This window comes from Pezoporus occidentalis, unplaced genomic scaffold, assembly GCF_034315485.1.
Source record: "Pezoporus occidentalis ecotype Australia unplaced genomic scaffold, CSIRO_AGI_Poc_V1 ctg12, whole genome shotgun sequence".
NCBI classification, from domain to species: Eukaryota; Metazoa; Chordata; class Aves; order Psittaciformes; family Psittacidae; genus Pezoporus; species Pezoporus occidentalis.
Window position 1 is genome coordinate 5,309,486 of NW_026912994.1, and position 19,051 is coordinate 5,328,536.

At 39.9% G+C, this 19,051-nt stretch overlaps 1 protein-coding gene across 6 annotated transcripts in view; it reads left to right on the forward strand.

Annotated features, from left to right (window-relative positions):
* The first annotated feature begins 91 nt into the window (after positions 1 to 91).
* ZNF148 (zinc finger protein 148) overlaps positions 92 to 19,051 on the forward strand; it is a 43,834-nt gene continuing 24,874 nt past the window's right edge. For 2 of the 6 annotated variants that reach the window (XM_062606892.1, XM_062606923.1), the window contains exon 1: positions 92 to 410. The gene's annotated coding sequence lies outside the window, so the exon portion shown is untranslated. Of the gene's footprint in view, positions 411 to 547; positions 1,004 to 19,051 lie in introns of those variants that run through there. The other 4 variants (XM_062606921.1, XM_062606925.1, XM_062606912.1 and 1 more) reach the window with 3 other exon arrangements.

The following is a 19,051-nucleotide window of genomic DNA, read 5'->3' on the forward strand; positions in this document are numbered from 1 at the left end:
CGGTCCCGGCCCCGCGGGAGGCCCGGCCCGGTGCGGCGCTGCCCGACTCCCCTTCTCCTCTCCTCTTCCCTCCCCTCTTCTCCTCCTCGCCGCGCCGCCGGCCCGCAGCACCCGAGCACCCGCCGGTCCTCCGGGCGTGTTTCCCATGGTGCACCGCGGCGCGGCGGCGCTCTGGCCAGGCTGTCGCTGTCACCGCCAGGAGGAGGCTGAGGGAAGGCGCCGCTCGCCCCGCCGGAGCAGGAAGGAGCCACCGTCGCCAACTTCCCCTCGGCCTCCCCTTCCCCGCTGCCGCTGCTTCCAACCCCCCGCGCCCTGCCGCCGCCCCGCCATGCCGGGGGCCGCGGCACGGGCACTCTGAGCCGCCGCCGCGCCCCGGCCCGGCCCGCCTTCTCTTCGCAGCTGTGCGGCCGGTAAGTGCCGCCGGGCGGGAGCGGGAGCTGGCCGGGTTCGGCTGGGCCCTCCTGCCTGCCCGCCGCGGCGGCGGGAGGTGCACGGAGAGCGAGAGAGAGGGAGGGAGGGAGGGAGGAAGGGAGGAGGAGAGGCGAGGGGAGGAAAAGAAGGGGGAGCCGCGGCTCAGCTCGGAGCGGCCCGGCGCGGCCCGCTCGCATGGGCCGCGCTTGGCCCCGCTGTCGGAGAGGCCGAGGAGTGGGGAATGAGGAGAGAGGCGGCGGGCGCTCTCCCTCCCCGCTCTTCGCAGCGGGGTAGGCGCCGAGAGCTCCCTTCCTCTCCCCCCGGCCGGTGGCGGGGCTTCCGTGGCAGAGCCGGCCCCCAGCGCGGCGGGCCGGGAGCCGCGGGGCCGCGGCGGGGCCAAGCAGGCCTCGCCGGGGAGGTCGGTATGGGGCCGGCGCTGCCAGTGGGGCCGTCTGACAGACGGACAGACAAAGAACTGGGGAGCTGCAGACTGACGGACAGGCGGGCTGGCACCGTGTCCCGTTGGCCTCATCTTCCCGGGCGGCCGTATCCTCCCGCTACCCGCGTCTCCATTGTTCCTGGTGTAAGCTAGGTGAAGCGTGCCGACTTGTGAACGTTCATTTAGCTTAATTTTTGGTGGTGTTTTTTTTTTTTTTTTTGAATAACCTTTTCCGAATCTCCTCTCAGGTGTTCTGAGGAAGCTTTTGCAAGGGAGCTCTCTGCAGTGTCGGGAGATGCGAACAAGTGCCGGGCTGGAAGTGGCTGGGAGGGCAGGGGGAACCAGTAGGAGTTGAGGAGAAATCAGTTGGGCTTTAAACACTTTCACTCTTCATCATCTTTTCTCTCCTAACTGCTGCCAAGGCTCAGTTGGGATGAGTGTAGTGATGTCTGTATTAAGCTGGCTCATAAAAAAGGAAGACATTTATGTTGCAAATGTAAATAATGTCTCTGGTTACTTTGTTTTCATAAACTGTACAGAACAGCTGTAAGGGTTTCTGCACAATCATAAAAGAAGTAAGTATGTGGAATCCAGTAATCACAGCTTTAGTCTTGCTTTGAAAGTCTTTCTGGAGCATGACCTATCTCTTGTTTGCATCCATGTGGCATTCTGGTCCAAGAAGTTTCAGATGAGAGAGATGTCTTATTCCTGATGAGCAGCATCTTTGCCATTGGTACAAGGAAAATGACTATGAGGACTATGTTTTTCCTTTTGATAGGATCTCAGTTGCTTTGTTTATTTGCTGTACTTATTCACAGATTATCAGTAATGCTTTATGAGCTTGCTGAAAATACGTACTTGGGCCTGTCACACTTAAACACTTTGGAGGGTCCATATCAGATTTCATCCTTGTAAGTAGTACAACTGCAGTCATTCCCCATGAGTTCGATGAAACATGCCTTCTAAAGGAAAGAGGTGGAAAAAGAGTGCTAATCAATTTTTGATGGAGTTCTTACTGTGTAAGCATCGGACTAGGTAAATGAATGGTCTGATCAAACTTAAAATGCATTCTGCTATGTAAAAAGTTTGCATGCCTTCAGGCAGCTTTTCAGTGTTCCCCTTGCAGTGTTTGGGATTTGTGCATGTGTCCAGTGACAGCTGACATCTGTAGAAGCTTTGGTTGTGCTGGGAACTCTAGAGCTCACGAGGCCTGCTTTTCTGTGGATCTCATGGGATCTGCAGCTCCTGGTACAGGGTACAGACAGATTCATAGGAGAGGTGTTCAATCCTGCTTTTATTGCAGTAATTAAGGAAAACTCCACAAAATTAATTTTTCAACTGCACAGTTTCCTGAAAACTGTTGTCATGGCCTTTCTTGATGAATACTCAGCTGAATGTATGTGTTTATTCAGTTTCCAAAAGTATTTTCTTCGTAGTTGTTTCTGGATATCTGCATATCCCTCTTCCTCAATTATGTAGTTAGTCAGTGGGCTCATGTAACGAATAAAGCTAAAAAAGATGAGGCTGACCTCTTGCATTTAGGCTGTCATGTGCACATATATTTTTTCTGTCTTTACTCAGGGTAAGGCCTGAGAGAACAGATATATATGTAATCTGTGTTTCTGTTACTGTCCTTCTTGTTCAAATGTGTTTAATTTCTACTGTATTGCAAACATACTCTATTTATGGAGAATCCCCAATAAAATAGATTAAGCATTCAAAGCATAAGTAGTTAAGTAGCTACTTGAAGAACCACAATGGTTAAAAAAATGGAAGAAAAATTACTCAAAATTCAAAAAGTTATATTGCAGGCTAATTTGTTCATTTGAAGGAACACATACTTCTGTAATACTATGTAGATTCTCAAAAGATAGTTTTCTGTCTCAGTTCAGTTTATACAAGTTTATTTGTGTGAGGATTTAAAGCTCTGTGGAGCATGTCCTGGAGACATTTGGCATTGTAAAATCATTGAGGTTGGAAGTAATGCTACAGTTGAACTTTGAGAATACTAAGAATATATTACTGCAGTGAAATAATGGTGACAGTACATCTGAAAGGGTATATCTCACTTCTAGATGGGTTCTTTGCACCACAGGCTAGATAATGTAAATTTGCAAATAGTGACGTTTAGGATATGGGTTGTTAGTGTATGGATTTAGGTAAAATATTTTCAGATCTACTGATGGGGAGGAAGGGTTTGTTGTATTCTAGTATTTAGGGGAAAAGCAGAGTGGGATTGTCTTCCGTATCTGCTGCTAGAGATCTGTGATGCTTTTTGTGACTAGTATCTTTGTAGAGTCATCCTCTTGTGAGGACTGCTATGTGTCCTTTTGTAAATACTACAAATGGAGACCTGTCTGTATGGAGTAGCTTGATAGAGTGGGCCTTAATCAATCCAAACCTCTTTAAAGGTTTAGCGTAATTTAGGATTAAGTTTGATTTACTTTTGGCTCTAATCTAAGATACATTTTTCTTTGTGAAGTAACAGAAGTTAAATAAGAAATAGTGATGTTAGTGTAATGTCTTTGATAAATAAACATACTGCTGTTACCCTAAGCATGAAACCAAAGTGTCCAGCTTTCTTGTCTAAACTTAATAGTGTCTTGTACATTAAATGAATGGGACAAGGAGCGAAAAGTAAATGCTGTTGGGAATATATTTTATTTTGAAGACTCTTAAGTGGATCTAACAGAAATAAATGTGTTTTATTTAAAATAAGTACTTTTTTTTTGCCTTTGCCTGACATTTTAATGAGAGATGCCTTTCAGACCAGCATCATTTATGGTGAAACAGATTCAAACCTCCAGTTTACAGGCTAATCTACACAGCTGAGTGTTTAAAGACAAATGAAGTCCCACAGAGTCTCTGTGGACATAAGCAGCCATGGGTGTCTGATTCTATCAGTTTGCAGGCCCTACGTGAAGGATCAGTACTACAGTGAACTTGCACTTTAATTTGTTAGTTTTTTTGACAGAAATACTTCTGGGGAAATAGTGTTTCTTGAAGTACTGATATTCATCAGTTTCTTTTCTTTTTGTCACTCCTGTTTATTGGAATCTATGCAGAAACCCTTGAACTAGTATTGAGTTTATACATTTGACTTACTGTTTTTAACAGCTGAGACATAGCTATTGACAGGCTATGTCAGCAAAACACAACCATTGGCTATAATGTATGGCTATATGCCAAGCACAAACTTCTGTCTAACAAAAGAAAATCCATTCAGATTTTCATGAGATTTATTTTCATTTACACAAATGCTGTTAGTTACTGCATTTCTGTATTTTCCAGAGAAGTTAAAAACACAATTCCACCTGTTTAGCTTGTTAGTACTCTATATACATTTTAAATACACATTTTTTATCATCTTCATAGAACAGAATATTTTTTACATCGGCAGTAATGCCGTGAACTATACAAGTGACATAGGCTTAACGTATTTAACTTACAAATTATTGTACAAATTAAGATACAGTAACCAGTATGAGTATTCCAGTGTTGTCTGTGATTAAATTGTCTTCCTCTGATTCCGTATAGAGATATTTTTCATGTGTCATTCAGCATGTGGGATAAAATATCTGGGAATATCTGTTAAGAGTTTCTCACAGAACTTGATTATAAGTGTGTCCTAGGGGAAAATTCAGTGTCTTTTAGAAAGACTGTGGAAAGCACAACATGCAGAGAGGTTAGAATCTCCTGATAGCTTCTTCCATATTGTCAGGATTTTATTTTGGGATATGGTATAGAGACTAATACTGTTTTTGCTCAAAAATAATTTTTAGTGTACTCATATTATCAATATGTTAATATATTCAAGGCTATGATATCAAGAGATAACAGTGTGAATACTGTAATATAGTTAATGTGTTACTAATTTATATCACTTCATGATTTTATTGCATTTGGAAAACAGCAAGCCCTAGCTCTTTATGGAGTATATGTGTTGGCCTGATCCTTCAATTCATGTACTCTACTGGCTCATTAGTATCACGGTATTTGCATCTTGTCGCAGTTTGTGCAGAAAGCCTTAAGACAATACTGTCTAATTCTTCACTTGTGACTAGGATGACATTTTTATAAGTGCAGAATTAAACAGTCTGATGATAAAATGAAATCTGTGTGGGAAGAAGTTCCAACCTGCAAACAGCAGTAGGGTATAATTTATGAACAGCCTATCAAGTATGAACTGTTGAGATTTCTTCCGCTGGAAAAAAAAGAAAAAAGCCACCACCAAAAAAACCAAGGTGCCTATAAAATGTCTGTAAACCAAGATAATTTCTTGATATAACACCTGATGTTACTAATGCATAAGGCTGCTGGAATAGGTGTGTAAGTGAGCTTGGATATGATGCTGATGAGCCGCCTTCTCTAAAATTGTTCCAAATGCCAGCTACATCTATAAGGTAAAAAGATGTATCTTAATGTCTTTGTAATAATTTCCCATAAAGTTAAATTTTGCTACTTATGTACCCCAATATGGATCTAAAAGACATCATTAGAAAGGTTTACAATGCCAGTAACATCATGACTAGGTCATGTTACCTTAGTGCAACAGTTGAAGTGAGAAATATTGATGCTGGGCAAATTTAATGTAGTCATGTGTTCACAAGCAGTGTTTAAGAAGGGGGAACCAAATGTCTTTTTACACTCTCTGAATTTTAACTGCTACGCGATTGCCCTGAAAATTTGCTTTTCTGTTGTTGGGATTAGATTTGAAACAAGAAAATGGTGATATGCTCCTAAAATGTGTGGATATACATCTGTGTATATATAAACCACTTGTAGCATGTATTCATGGTAATGTCTGGCCTAAAGCTCTAGTCACTGAGTATGAGAAATGTTCAGCATAAAGCAAGGTTTATTTTGCCAAACGATAAGCACCATATTATGTAGATTAGCTGCCTGGGATGTGGCTGGGATCTGTAGTTTACTGGGAAGGGGCAAAGCAAGTAAGCAACTTCGAAAATCACTGGCTTTCTGCAGGCTTTCTTTGGTTGTGAAAACCATTTAGTCTTGCTTTTGACAAGTGAATCTACTACCGCATTGCAAACATTCTTCAGTTTTGTGAAGGGAGGGGAAAGGGAGCAAAATGAGTATTAAAGCCAAGAAATGAGTACATTTCACAGGATCCATACATGATTTTTTGGTCTGTGCACATTGTAACAGTCAGTATTTCCAGATGCAGTAGATGATTTCAGAGTTTCTTAGATAAAAGTACTCTGAAGCAAATTGTCATCTCTGTTGCTGACCTCCTAAAGTATGATTCTCCTCTGTTACTGACCACAGAAACCGTGGTTCCTAACATAGGTCACTGTTACATATATTTAGTCTGACAGAGACTCACATTTGAGATGAATGAAAATTGTCAGGCTTTTGTGTTGGGTCATTTATAGCACTAAACATTTCTAGGTAGAACAGTAACTATATAAATAAATGTAAGGATTCTTCTAATTTTGTGTCCTTAAAGTTTCTTTAAACAAATAAGTTCTTGATGAAAGATTCATGAACTGCCAACTCCCTTTTTGCTAGAGTAATCGTACGCATCTTACATTGAAGGACATTTTTGTAATGACCACAGTAGATCAACTGCAGAGGGATGTGGTCAGTCCTTGGGGTACCAAGATGTGATACAGTTATTTTAGACCACAGTCGCTAATCACAGGATGGTAGAATAGTTAGGTCTGGAAAGGACCTTAAGTTCCAACTCCTCTAACATGTGTAGAGATGCCTCACACTAAACCATGTCACCCAAGTCTCCATCCAACCTGGCCTTGAACACTGCCAGAGATGGAGCATTCACAACTTCCCTGGGCAACCCATTCCAGTGCTTCACCACCCTTACAGTAAAGAACTTCCTCCTTATATCCAATCTAAACTTTCCCCGTTTAAGTTTGAACCCATTACCCCTTGTCCTGTCACTACAGTCTCTAATGAAGAGTCCCTCCCCAGCATCCCTATAGGCCCCCTTCAGATACTGGAAGGCTGCTATGAGGTCTCCATGCAGCCTTCTCTTCTCCAGGCTGAACAGCCCCAACTTCCTCAGCCTGTCTTCATACGGGAGGTGCTCCAGTCCCCTGATCATCCTCGTGGCCCTTCTCTGGACTTGTTCCAACAGTTCCATGTCTTTTTTATGTTGAGGACACCAGAACTGCACGCAATACTCCAGGTTAGGTCTCAGAAGAGCAGAGTAGAGGGGCAGGATCACCTCCTTGGACCTGCTGGTCACGCTCCTTTTGATGCAGCCCAGGATACGGTTGGCTTTCTGGGCTGCACGCACACACTGAAGCCGGCTCATGTTCATTTTCTCATCAACCAACACCCCCAAGTCCTTCTCCGCAGGGCTGCTCTGAATCTCTTCTCTGCCCAACCTGTAGCTGTGCCTGGGATTTCTCCAACCCAGGTGTAGGACCTTGCACTTCTCATGGTTAAACTTCATGAGGTTGACATCTGCCCACGTCACAAGTGTGTCAGGGTCCCTCTGGATGGCATTCCTTCCCTCCAGGGTATCAGCCGAGCCACACAGCTTGGTGTCATTGGCAAACTTGCTAGGGGCGCACTCAATCCCACTGTCCATGTCAGCGACAAAGATGTTGAACAAGGCTGGTCCCAACACCGATCCCTGAGGGACACCACTTGTTACTGGTCTCCAGCTGGACATTGAGCCGTTGGCCACAACTCTTTGTGTGCGGCCATCCAGCCAGTTCTTTATCCACCCAGTGGTCCACCTATTAAATTGGTGTCTCTCCAATTTAGAGACAAGGATGTTGTGTGGGACAGTGTCGAACGCTTGCAGATTTTCTAGACATGTCCATGGAATATTGGCTTTCAGCTTAGTTCTGACTTATAACTGTTTTTGGGAGTAAAATCTAGTGTGAATATGCCCTGCATGAATATTGCTTTAACATATCAAACAAAAATAAATTGTTTTGTACATTAAAAAGTCTGCCGTCATACCTCAAGGAGGAAAGCTTTATTAGGCTGCTGTTCTCAGGAGCTTCCTCTGTCACTAGTGAACCTGACAGTTACGCTCTGTGATGAATTTTCATCCGAGTCAGCAAAGAAAGAGATCTGAAAGTTAAGTGATTGTCTTCTGGGGATAGGAAAAGCTTCTACTGTTAAGGGGTGTAAGGAAGTAAGGGAAAGCTACTTGGCTTTAATGTTGCTTTTTTTCTGGTAGAAATTGTGAACTTTTCTTTTTAAGTGACTCATAGAAAAGAATTTTTATGTATTTAAAATGTATTTTTTTTATGGTCACCAAATACTTGTATCTGACATGAAATTAAGGGATTAGGAAGGGGGATAATAAAATAGAATTTGCAGAAAGGGAGTATACAGAGGATGATCATTCATTTGTCTGTGTAAATTGCTTGAACATGTAGAATAGGTGGCAATTTGTAGACAACACCAGTGGGCTTGTTGCTGTTAAAAGTAGATCATGCAAACCAAGCATGTTCAGGCTTTTCTGATCCCCATCAGGAACCTGTATTCAGCGTTATATACACTGTATATAAGGCAGCTTTAAGTATGAGTTTACTGTAACTTTTCAAGGAACAGCAAGGTAAATGGACAAACTGACAGAAGTCCTTGTCTCTCAATTCTTTGCATGACCTTGCAGTATCCTGTCTAATGAGTCTTTGTGTTGTTCCTAGTTTACATTCCGTATGGGTCACAGGACAGGTGTGAGGCTTTCCACAGTTGTGGTGGTGATGACAGTATGGCTGCCTACCCAGAAAGCACAGGATCTGTTGTAGTTACGTGTTACAGACCTAAAATTTGCTGGAACATTGGGCAACTCTTCATTTCCCATCTTTGGTTGGATACAAGTTCAGCAAAGTGGTCTCAGCTCTGGTGCTTGTATCCTGGGTGCCTGAAGTAGTTACCCTGTTACCTATAGGACGCATCCGTACATTGAGGGAACCTGGGTGAATTCAGCTGAATCAGCAGGTTGAAGGATTTGAGGATTTGAGACTCTGAACGCAGTTGGATGAGAAAATAGTATCTGGAAAGCAGTCTATAAACACAGGGCATGCTGGGATTTTCTTCTACCAGAATCCTAAAGTAAGAAGATTTTCTTACTTAACGGATTGGTTTCCTGCTTGCTTACTAATAGAGGTTGTATTAAATGTATTTCACTAAGACTAAGCTTTGTCATAAAGATATGTCACTATGGGTTCTCAGGAATTTCAGGTCTGTTTGGGATGGTAGCTCTTTTTGGCCTATGAGTTAATGGCATCAAAAACCTTAAAAGATTTTTGTTCCTAATGGTTATAAGAGTTATTATAAACATGAATAATATCTTTTGATCAATCTAAATTTCTGTTTTAGTGTATTCTAGCAGTTAATTAGTGAGGATTAGCTGCTGGGTACAAAAGTCATTGAGGTAGAATCCAATTGCCACGACCGTTTTATTCAGAAGGGTATAATCCTAAGAAGTCTGAGGTTTTTTGTGCTTTCTTTTTTTTTCGATTATTTTCCATGTTAGTTAATGGACCAGGATATCTGTGTTATTATTGCTCTTATAAAATGGTTTCTAGACATCTCGTGTGTTGGCTTGCCTTGATGTGAAAATGGGCTTAAGTAGTTTAAAACTGTTTGAGAAATGTAAAACTTTAATGAGGAGTAATCACCTTGGGGTATGTAATAGAAGTCACCGGGATTCCTTGTTTATACGGTTCTCAGGGTATCAAGGCGAAGAGTTATCTGGAAGTTCTTGTTGCGGTTGTAGATAGTCTTTTGAAGATGATACACTGCAGAAGCACACTGGTTTTAGTAGTTACTTGATTTGACTTTTTTTTCCTTTGGAGTGAGGATTAGCTAGATTAAAACAGGCTGATTTACAGTTCTGGAATTTTATGTAAGCAGGATAGGAGTAGTTCTTGTTGATTTAATCAGACCACAAATGTTGGTTATCAGCAGGGAGGTGGTGGATATTTGTTGCAACAATGTGGGAAAAAAATCCTAACTGTACAGAAGAGTTCTCTTTAAAACTTCTTTGTTGTCTTGGCAAATTTACGTGGCCTGTAACATGTTTGTGTTCCAAGAGGGGGTTTTGAGAAAGTGATCTAGTTGCTCACTTCTATGAATTTAGAGTTTATTTCTACCCTTTACCCGTTTGGCTGATTTCATACTCTCCTTAAATACTAACGTGTCTGTTTATGTGCTGGCTTATTCTTGATGAAGATGTTTAATACTATAGAACCATTGAAAAGACCTTTAAGATGATTGAGTCCAACTGTAAACAGAACATTGCCAATTCCACCACTAAACCATGTCCCTAAGTGCCACATCGACACATCTTTTAAATACCTTCAGGGATGATGAGAAAGAAGTCACGTTATTATTTGCCATGGACCGATATCCTCAAACGTATCTCTACTATAGGTCTGCGGGTGTGTGGTGTTAAAGCTCCGTAGCTTATTAAAAAAATGAAACTTTCTATTTATTTGGAGACATCGCTGGCATGTTCTAGAGAAAGCCTGCATTTGCCCTCTGATTTCTAGTGTGACTCTTTATTACAGAAGAGGACAGAGATCAACATCATCTTTCTGTCCCCATGTGCAGCTCACAGAACTCAGGGCTGGTATGGAAAGGGGTATCAGCTGACAACATGAATGTTTCTGTTGTAACAGAATGCTGTTTAGGCCACAACAATCCCTGATTCTGATCATTAAAATTGCTCCTTGGGGCCCAGTTCATAACTGCTTGAATACTTAGAAGAACAGTGATAGATTTTTTACACTGTTTGTTTGGGTTTTTTGTTTTTGTTTTTTTTTTTGTTTATTGCCAGTCAGTGGTCTCCCTGATAGAGAATCACAAGATCCTCTGCTCCTTGAAAGGGCCACCACCAGAACATACTACCCGAGATGCTGCTTCTAATAATACCTAAATCATTGTCATTTCGCTTATTTTTATATATTATTATGCAGCTGTCATCTCTGAATGGTCCAAACACCTTATGGAAATGTCTTGTGCATTATGATTAATAACTGTCACCTGTGATTCTTTTTCTTGCCTCAGGGGATTATTATATGGGTTTATTTTTTCCATTGATGGTTATGTGTGTGTTGCCTTGTGTTTATGTTCACAAAAGTGAAGTAGGTATTTATGTGAAGTAGTTTATTTTCTATGTTTCATGTTTAGTTTTGTAATTTTTAGTTGATAGGCGTGTTAGTCTTGTGGAATTGGTCCCTAAAAAGCCTTTAGGTTTTTTTTTTTTTGTGGGTAGGGTAGACCTATGGCATTTGAGGAGTGGAGCAGTCAACAGAGATCTATGTCTTTAAGTTTTAGGAGGGGCTCTTGCAGATCTTCTGGCCCAGACCACTGGTGGCTCTGAAAGATGGCCACTGAAGGTAACACTGTGATGTTTCAAAAACAATATAGAAAGCATAGAATTTCCTTGGTGTATCTGCAGTGCATCTTTTGCTAAAGAGGTATTCGTTCAATCATATTTCAGACTAATTGGATTTTTTGAGGTTATTGTTCCATGTGTAGATGAAAGATATATTCGAAACACAGGTGAAATGAAATATCCATAAAAAATGAAGTTATGCTGGGGTATGACACTGCTTCCTCAGCAGATTTAAATGAGAAAATGTTCCTTGCTGGTATCACAATGTGGAAAGTTAGTCTACAGAGAGCTAACAATATTTTGCAGAATTTTTTTCTAGATGTTGCACAGAATGAAATCTTACCCTGAATAAGTTTATTGTAATGAAGTTAGGGAAAAAGTCTGTTCCTAGTGCATGGGGTGTCCTAAAATCAGAATTGCGGGTTAGGAGAATGGTTTCTGTCTTCTAAACTACTTGCATAGCTCTTGCAACCCAAGGGTCTGTGTTGAAATAATGCTTTCAAATACTGAAGTAAGAAATACTGCCTGTGCTTTGGAAGATCTGTTTTGTATTGTGATTCATGTCCTCCTCACCTATGGTTTAAATTAGTGTTGGTAGTTTCCTGAAAGTTTTTATTCTGTCATGTATGTAAATGAGGGATGCCTTCCAGAATCTGTGACTGCTTTTGCTGCTCACTTCAAGGTTTTTTGATCAAAGCCTTCTTGATTACACTTTTGTTAACTTATTGTCCAATGTTACTTAGTCTACATAGTTGTATTAAGCATTGGCTTGAATTTTTCAGTAATTGCTAATTTTCGTTAATGAATGTAGATGGCCTTTTAGAAAACAATAAAGCTGAATTAAAGATATTGCAGGCAAGAAGAGAATGTTCTTAAAAGAACAGCTTTAGGTGTAAGTCAAGCATGCAAACATTAAAGTTGCAGCCTTGAGCTTTACCTATGCCACTTTAATTTTACCATCCTCACAATACTACTGTTATATGGCACCTTAATATTACATTGTAGTCTTTTGTGATACATGAGTATTCCCCCTCCCCCCATCCCCGGAAGCCCCTACCTTGAATGTACAGGATACATGCTGCTCACTGAATAAGCAGCTGCTCTGTAATTTGCTTCTTCTCATTACATAATGTGTTCTCTTACTGTGCTCTCCTTAATCCTCCTCTAAAGGCAGAATGAATGTATTTCTTTGTGAAATTCTGTAACAGTAATGAGTAGGCTTGTGAGGCCCTTATAGATAATTCCTACTGCTCTCTTCGCACCTAAATCCTGGGTGGGTCATTGCCCTTGTTTTCAAGGCAAGGAAGTGGAAATACAGGGTGGGGAATGACTTGCCAAGATACCAGATTTGCCCAACAGCAGTAGCAGAACTGAGAAACAAGCCAAATCTCTTACAGTTCTGTTAAAAAATCATGGTGGTAACCAGTGTTTCTCTTCAGTCTTATTGTCTTGCTTACCTTTTCTTGATGACAGTCCTACACGTGTGCCCCCATTCCTCTAGCCATTCTCTGCTGAAGTGGCTACTCTATGTTAGCTGGAAACCTACTAGTTGATTGCACTTTCTGATCAGTGGTTAGGTCCCAGGAGAGGCCAGACCCCTCTCATCCACCTTCTCACAGAAGTTACCTAAGTAGCTGATTTGGGCTTTCTTTTCCATCTTAGGTGTGCTGCCTTCTCCTCCCAGGAGCTGTGCTGGCTGCAGGAACAAGAGTACTGTTAACTGATTAGTTCACCCTTGTGACCTATATTGCATGTTGCTTGTTATTACGAGTATTTCACTATGCCTCAGGGAAAAGAGGTGGATATTTCTTATTTTGTGCCTGGAGAATTGATGCTTGGGAGTAAGGTGAAAGTTTGTGTTTGGTGTGCATGTCCACTGAGGTCTTTAAGAGCTTTTATTATGAAAAAAAAAGACAAGACCAAACCAGCAAACTAACCAAACATACAGCATTGCATTCATCTTTGTATTTTCGGAGTATTGCTGTCACTGATTTAATTGCAGCCTTGGGTACTCAGCATTTATGGTAAATAAGACCCAAATGTGTCAGGGTAAGCACTCAGAAAATTAGTAAAGTATAATTATTGATCACGTATTTATAAAACAAAACAAAACAAAAAAATCAGTAGAAATGGCTTGTGTACACTTGTGCAAGATCTCTGACAGGACCAAGGATAGGATCCTATTTTGCAAGATAACATTCAGCTGCTTAAATGGTCTTGTTCCTTTTCCTGCTCCCTGTGTCCCATTTACACACGTTTTAGCATGTGCATTAAATGGAGCATGAATATCATAAACTGTCTTACTAGTTTCATCTGTTTCTATGGAGCATTCCATTGAGTGTGCTGGAGGAAAAGACACTTTGTAGAAAAAGATACACATACAGATCTCATATATATCTGTGATCATGTGTATCTATGATCCTTTTATAAAAATAAAATAAATAGCAGTGTCAGCAAGCTAGAGAGGTGAATTATGATGAACCAAAGTACTTTAGTTGTGGTAGTCCTTTCAATATGCTTGCAAACTTCAGTATGTTTGCAAGCAACTTCTTGTGTTCTCCCAGGGGTTTTAGCATATATTATTTTAAGGATTTTTCTTAAAAGCAGTCTGTAAAGGAACACCAGAAATTCTGTTATATATACATATATACAGACCTTTGCCATTTGGGACAGTAGAGTAACTGATAGGAGCAGCAGGTTGACGTCATCTGTGGAATAACACTAGTGTACTGTTAGTGATGAGGAGATGCTTCACAAATATTTGCCGATGGTAGAGGAGTACTGAGACCCACGGAATTGAAGGGCTCGTTTAAAAAGAAAAATAAAAAGTCACAGTTCTTAAAAAGCAGCATATTTTTCTTTTCCATTTATTTTCAAGGGGTAATTATATGAGATGGGCTGTGAATGCTGAACAGCAAAGGGCCCACCCATGCACCCTGTTTTGAGCTGCTTTGTACACACTGTCTTTATGGTAAATCCAGTCAGTGAGTTAACCTGGCAGAACATTAATAACTGGCGGGTGAGGGGGAATTGCCAGGCTGGTGAAGTGTATAAACCAGTATGTCTTTATATAAGCATCAGAGGAGACACAAAATGTAGGGTGGACTCTCACAGTTAGGAGGAGGGAGCAGGATTGCCCTTTTCAATGACAGTTAGGTGTTAGATTGGCTCAGCTTTGTCATATAACTGCATTGTTACCAAAACTGAATTAAAAAAACATTTGATGTATTATCTGAAATATTTTCATAAAGATTCTGATCCTGGGTAGCCTTAATTATGTGCAGTGCTTGCTTTCCTGCGTATAAATTTCATCGTAAACGTATGATGATTATGATGTGCTTCAGAGTTAGCACTTCCAAGTGCCTGAATTCCATAGTGTAAGGGCAGAAATTCTGCATTGTTCTTCTGAGATTGACTATACAGTGGTAGATACTCCCATATAAATTCTCAAAGTTAACTATTATCTAGTAGTTTATAATGTAGTGTCACAAAATCAGTGTTGTTTAAATAACATTGTCTATGATCTTTAGAATATTAAAGTGTTTGCTACACTGGTGACACCCCTGTGGAGTTTGACATGTAACTATGGTTTTGTTATTGAAAGCTTTCCAATATCCATGTTTGATATTAGATTATGGTTATGCTGGTGATGGTCTAGGACTGATTTTACTACATAGCATATTTAAGCAGTGTTGTTATCTTTCTTCATTAGCATTAGGAATTGCAGACTAATTTGTGACTTTTATACTTTCTTTTGGGAAGACTGATTTTAGGATAAGCAAGATGGCAAGTTTTTCACTCATGGATAATTTTATGCAAGATAATTAGATTTTCTGTGAGTAATCCTATTGATTGTAATAGGACTATACGCAGCTCAGTATGAGTGTAAATCTTTGTGGGATCAGGTCCTGTACTGGCATGTTCCGCAACATGGGGCATATAGAAAAAACTGTGCAACAAGCCTTAAGAGCGTTTGTATCATATGTTACATTTTAGAATGTGTTAATTTTATGATCTGTGAACCTTTTCACAGTGGTTTCTGTTTGATTGCTTGCTTTTTGCAAGTCAACACATTTTAAATCATTTTTACAATTACTTTTGGGTTAATTTCAAAATCTTTCTTTTAGCTGTGTCGTATTTTTCTGAGTAGGGAGCATAGGTAGTGTTATTTAATGTTCTTTATTAAGAACCATTAGTAGGGTGTTATTTTTTTACTTCCCAGGCTTTTGCAGTATGTTAAAAATTGAACTTTTGACATTGTGAAAGCTAGTTGTGTTTCCTTTTATATTGGACTATATCCATATTTTAATAGTGCAAATAAATATGTTTTCTGATGTGAAAATAATATGTTTCACGGTCTGATAGGGTTTTTAAGTGGATGTTAGTGTTTCTTCTGGAGAGGATTGCATTGATGGCAGTTTTATTCATGGTAATGATGAAACATAAGTAGTTTTAAAGATGCTGTTAAGCCATGTTGCCACCTCTTTCTTCATTAGCACTAGGAATTGTAGAATTATTTGTGACTTTTATACTTTGCTTTAGGAAAAAAGCATTTGAGAATTTAGGTACACGTTCTTCCCCTGATCTAAATTTGGCATAGCTGTTATAGGTGTGTCTGCGTGACAGCTGTAACTTGTTTGTGTGTGTACACTGCATTTGTGGAGTGGTTTCCTGATATACTTTAATATGATATAACAGCTGACTGTTTCTGAAAGCAAGTGGTCCTTTTCCCTCCTTCCTGCTTCTTCATTTGTCCACGTCATGTAGACCCTGCTTGCACAGACCTACTCATCCAGAGGAAAACTAATGGCTCTTCTGGTGGGTACGTTTTTGTCCCACTCTTTTAGTTGCACAATGCTGTGCTCAACCGGTGAAGGCAACAAGAAGGCTTAACTGTGGGAGCAGTGCAGGGTATTACACCTTTGGGCAGGTAGACCATGTGTCAGATTGTTTCTCGCAGCTGTACTGTAGAGAGTTAGGTTGCCTCTTTCTAAATAAGAGAACACAATAAATGTCCCAATGCAAAGGCCTTTTGGCTGTTTGTTTATTTGAATCTTCACTTTCTGGTAGAAGAATATGGACCTCTCTTGGCATGGTAGCTATCATTTGTAGTTGATTTTATAGAAGTTTGTCTACTTAGAAAGGTTTTAGTAGTCACACCTGTAAAACTGCTCTGATTGTGTAGTGATTGGCTTTTTAAAATTTTGAATAAACCTTTCAACACTGCATTACACTAAATGGGGGGGAGGAGGAGGGGAGAAAGAATCCATTCTGCACTAGAATAAGAATGCTCACATGGCAAGTCTTGTAGATTTATATATGCTATATGCATTTAAGTTTACATTTGAGCACAAATCGTTGTAGTATGACCATAGAGATGAGCCTTAAGAAGCAAAATATGCTTAAGAGGTTTACATAGGTTGCCTTTTTAAAAATTTATTGTATATTAATTTTGTACTAGTAGCCTTTATGCAGTTTGTTGTTTAGGCTCTGCATGCACTTGTTCTTTCAAAGGCTGTTGTGGAAGCAAGGATGTGGTAGGAATGTGCTCAGGTACATATTCTGTAGCTTCAGGTATTTATTCATGAGGAAGTTTGTCTTGTCTTACCTTAAATGAAAACATACTTCCCAAAATGTGGAACTAAAATAATGTGATTGGGCTACTTCCAATGTGAGGTTACCCTGAAGCCATATAACAGCTTCAGTTGAGCTCTGTGTCAGCTTTTGTGATGGGAATCTTGGAGGTAGATGTTTTTGTCAGGACAGTGTCGAGTTGCTAAAGGCATGTTAGAATTGCTGTTGTGCATCCTGGCTCTTGTGTTCGGGTTGTTAAATCTTAGAAAATACGGTCAAAGGGAGTTATGGTTATATATGGAAGCAGTATTTCTATCTCAAGTCTGTGTTAGAATCCTTCAGAAGGAGCTAAGATTTAAGCCAGGAAAATAATCAAATTTTAACAAACTTTCATTTCCGATTTCATTTAGCCTTCCTTTAATCTGCTTTGCTTTGGAAAAACAGTGAGAAGTTAATACAGGAAAGAAGAGGAGTGGGATACAGACACAGAAAGTAGCAAATCCTGCTTTTTAACACTTAAAAGTTGAAGTCTTGAGCTAGCAAACGCAGGAAATTGTTTACAAGTAGAAAAAGCCCATCTTAAAAAAAAAATCCAACAAAAACTAAACCCAAACCAAGAAAAAACATTAAATGAATTCTGTTCTACAAATAGATATTAAAATGCAGATAATTTTCATATTTTGTTTCTTTGTTATTAATCCTTAAGCATAATTTCTTTTTTCAATTCTCCAGAAATAATCTTTTAAATACAAACTACAGAAACTTAGTGCTGTACATGTGAATTTTATTTTTAAAGTCAGCCCAGTTAGTATCTCTGGGTGCTTGCTCATTAAATTAAATAAGCCTTTACTGTTTGTTTAAGAAAAGAAAGCGGAAGACAAAAAACTGTTCCCCACTATCAGTTGAAGTAAAGGAAAAGAGATGGACCATGTGTTGTACTCCGGTGGCTAACAAGTTTTGCCACCTCCCGTCAGGGTCTGTGTTCAGCTTTACTTCATAGTATCCACCATCCCAGCAGATGTTTTAAAATCCATTAATGTCTTCTTTTGATTGTATTTTAATTTTTAATTCTGACTTGGGAAGGACATCATGCTTTTCATTTAATATGTTCTCGTTTAAATGGCTGTTTCTTTAATTAGGAATATTGTCTTTAGCACTCAAATTACTGCACCAGAAATCTTTGGAAAAACTGATGTCAGGGTTACTGAAATGAATAGTTCTGAAGTACTGCCATAAGGTTTGGCTTAGCAGCAGTTTTTGAAATGCAGCAGCATGGTTCACTGGTTGTGGATGTTCTGTAAGCAGCTGCGGAGCACTGTGTGAGGAGAGAAGGTGCTGGGGTAGTCCCAGGAGACCTTTTCTATGCAGTGTCTCCAGTTTCCCCTCTTCTCTCCCAAACTGTGTGCCTGCCCAGGAGGCTCTGCCTGTATATGTCTCGTGTGAAATGTTTTATGTGGAAGTAAAGTCTTGGAGAACTCTGCCAAGCAAAAAGGATACTTTAAAGGTTTTGTTGACAGCTCTTTTTCTGTCAGTGTATAGAGGAACTAGAAATTCAAAGAAAAAATAATATGATTATTTTGTGAAGCTTAATAGAAGTTCTGAAATTCCATGAAAAACATCTCTGCAATAAGGATTGCAATGTCTTATGCCAAGAAATGTGCTTATGTGTACATGGTTTGCATTATTGTAGCTTCCTTCAAGAAAATATCAAAATAAGTCGATCTTTATTTCACAGATTCATCTTGCACTTAAAGTATTTGTCTAATCTTTGCAGGCTTCGTAAAGTGAGCTTGTTTGAATGCTTTTAACTTACATTTTTTTTTATCACACTGTCATTCTTCCAAGAACACTTCTCCTCATATTCAATTTAAATGATAGAAATCCTTTTATGTGAGCCAGAAGGTGTCACTTGACAAATTACATGTGTTTTAGTGAATTGATTGCAATTGGGATGCTTCTTGTTGGATTAATAGCTTACTTTTGTTGGTGGTTTTTCATTTTAAAACAGTACCTGCAATGTCACATAGCTTACATTGTGTTTCATCACTTAGAATATGCAGCCTAATGCTGTGAGTTCTCATTATTTTTCTACGAAAAGCCTGATTTAATAAGCAGTACACTTAAGTGCACCAGCTTCTGATATGAGTCAAGATCATAACTGGAAAACAACTTGAAAGCTTTCAGTTGCATGACTCTGCTAAGCTAACTAGTCAGAATGAGTACAAAAAAGTTTCCATATCCCTTGCAACTGAGAAAACTAACAAGAGCAGTAAATATCA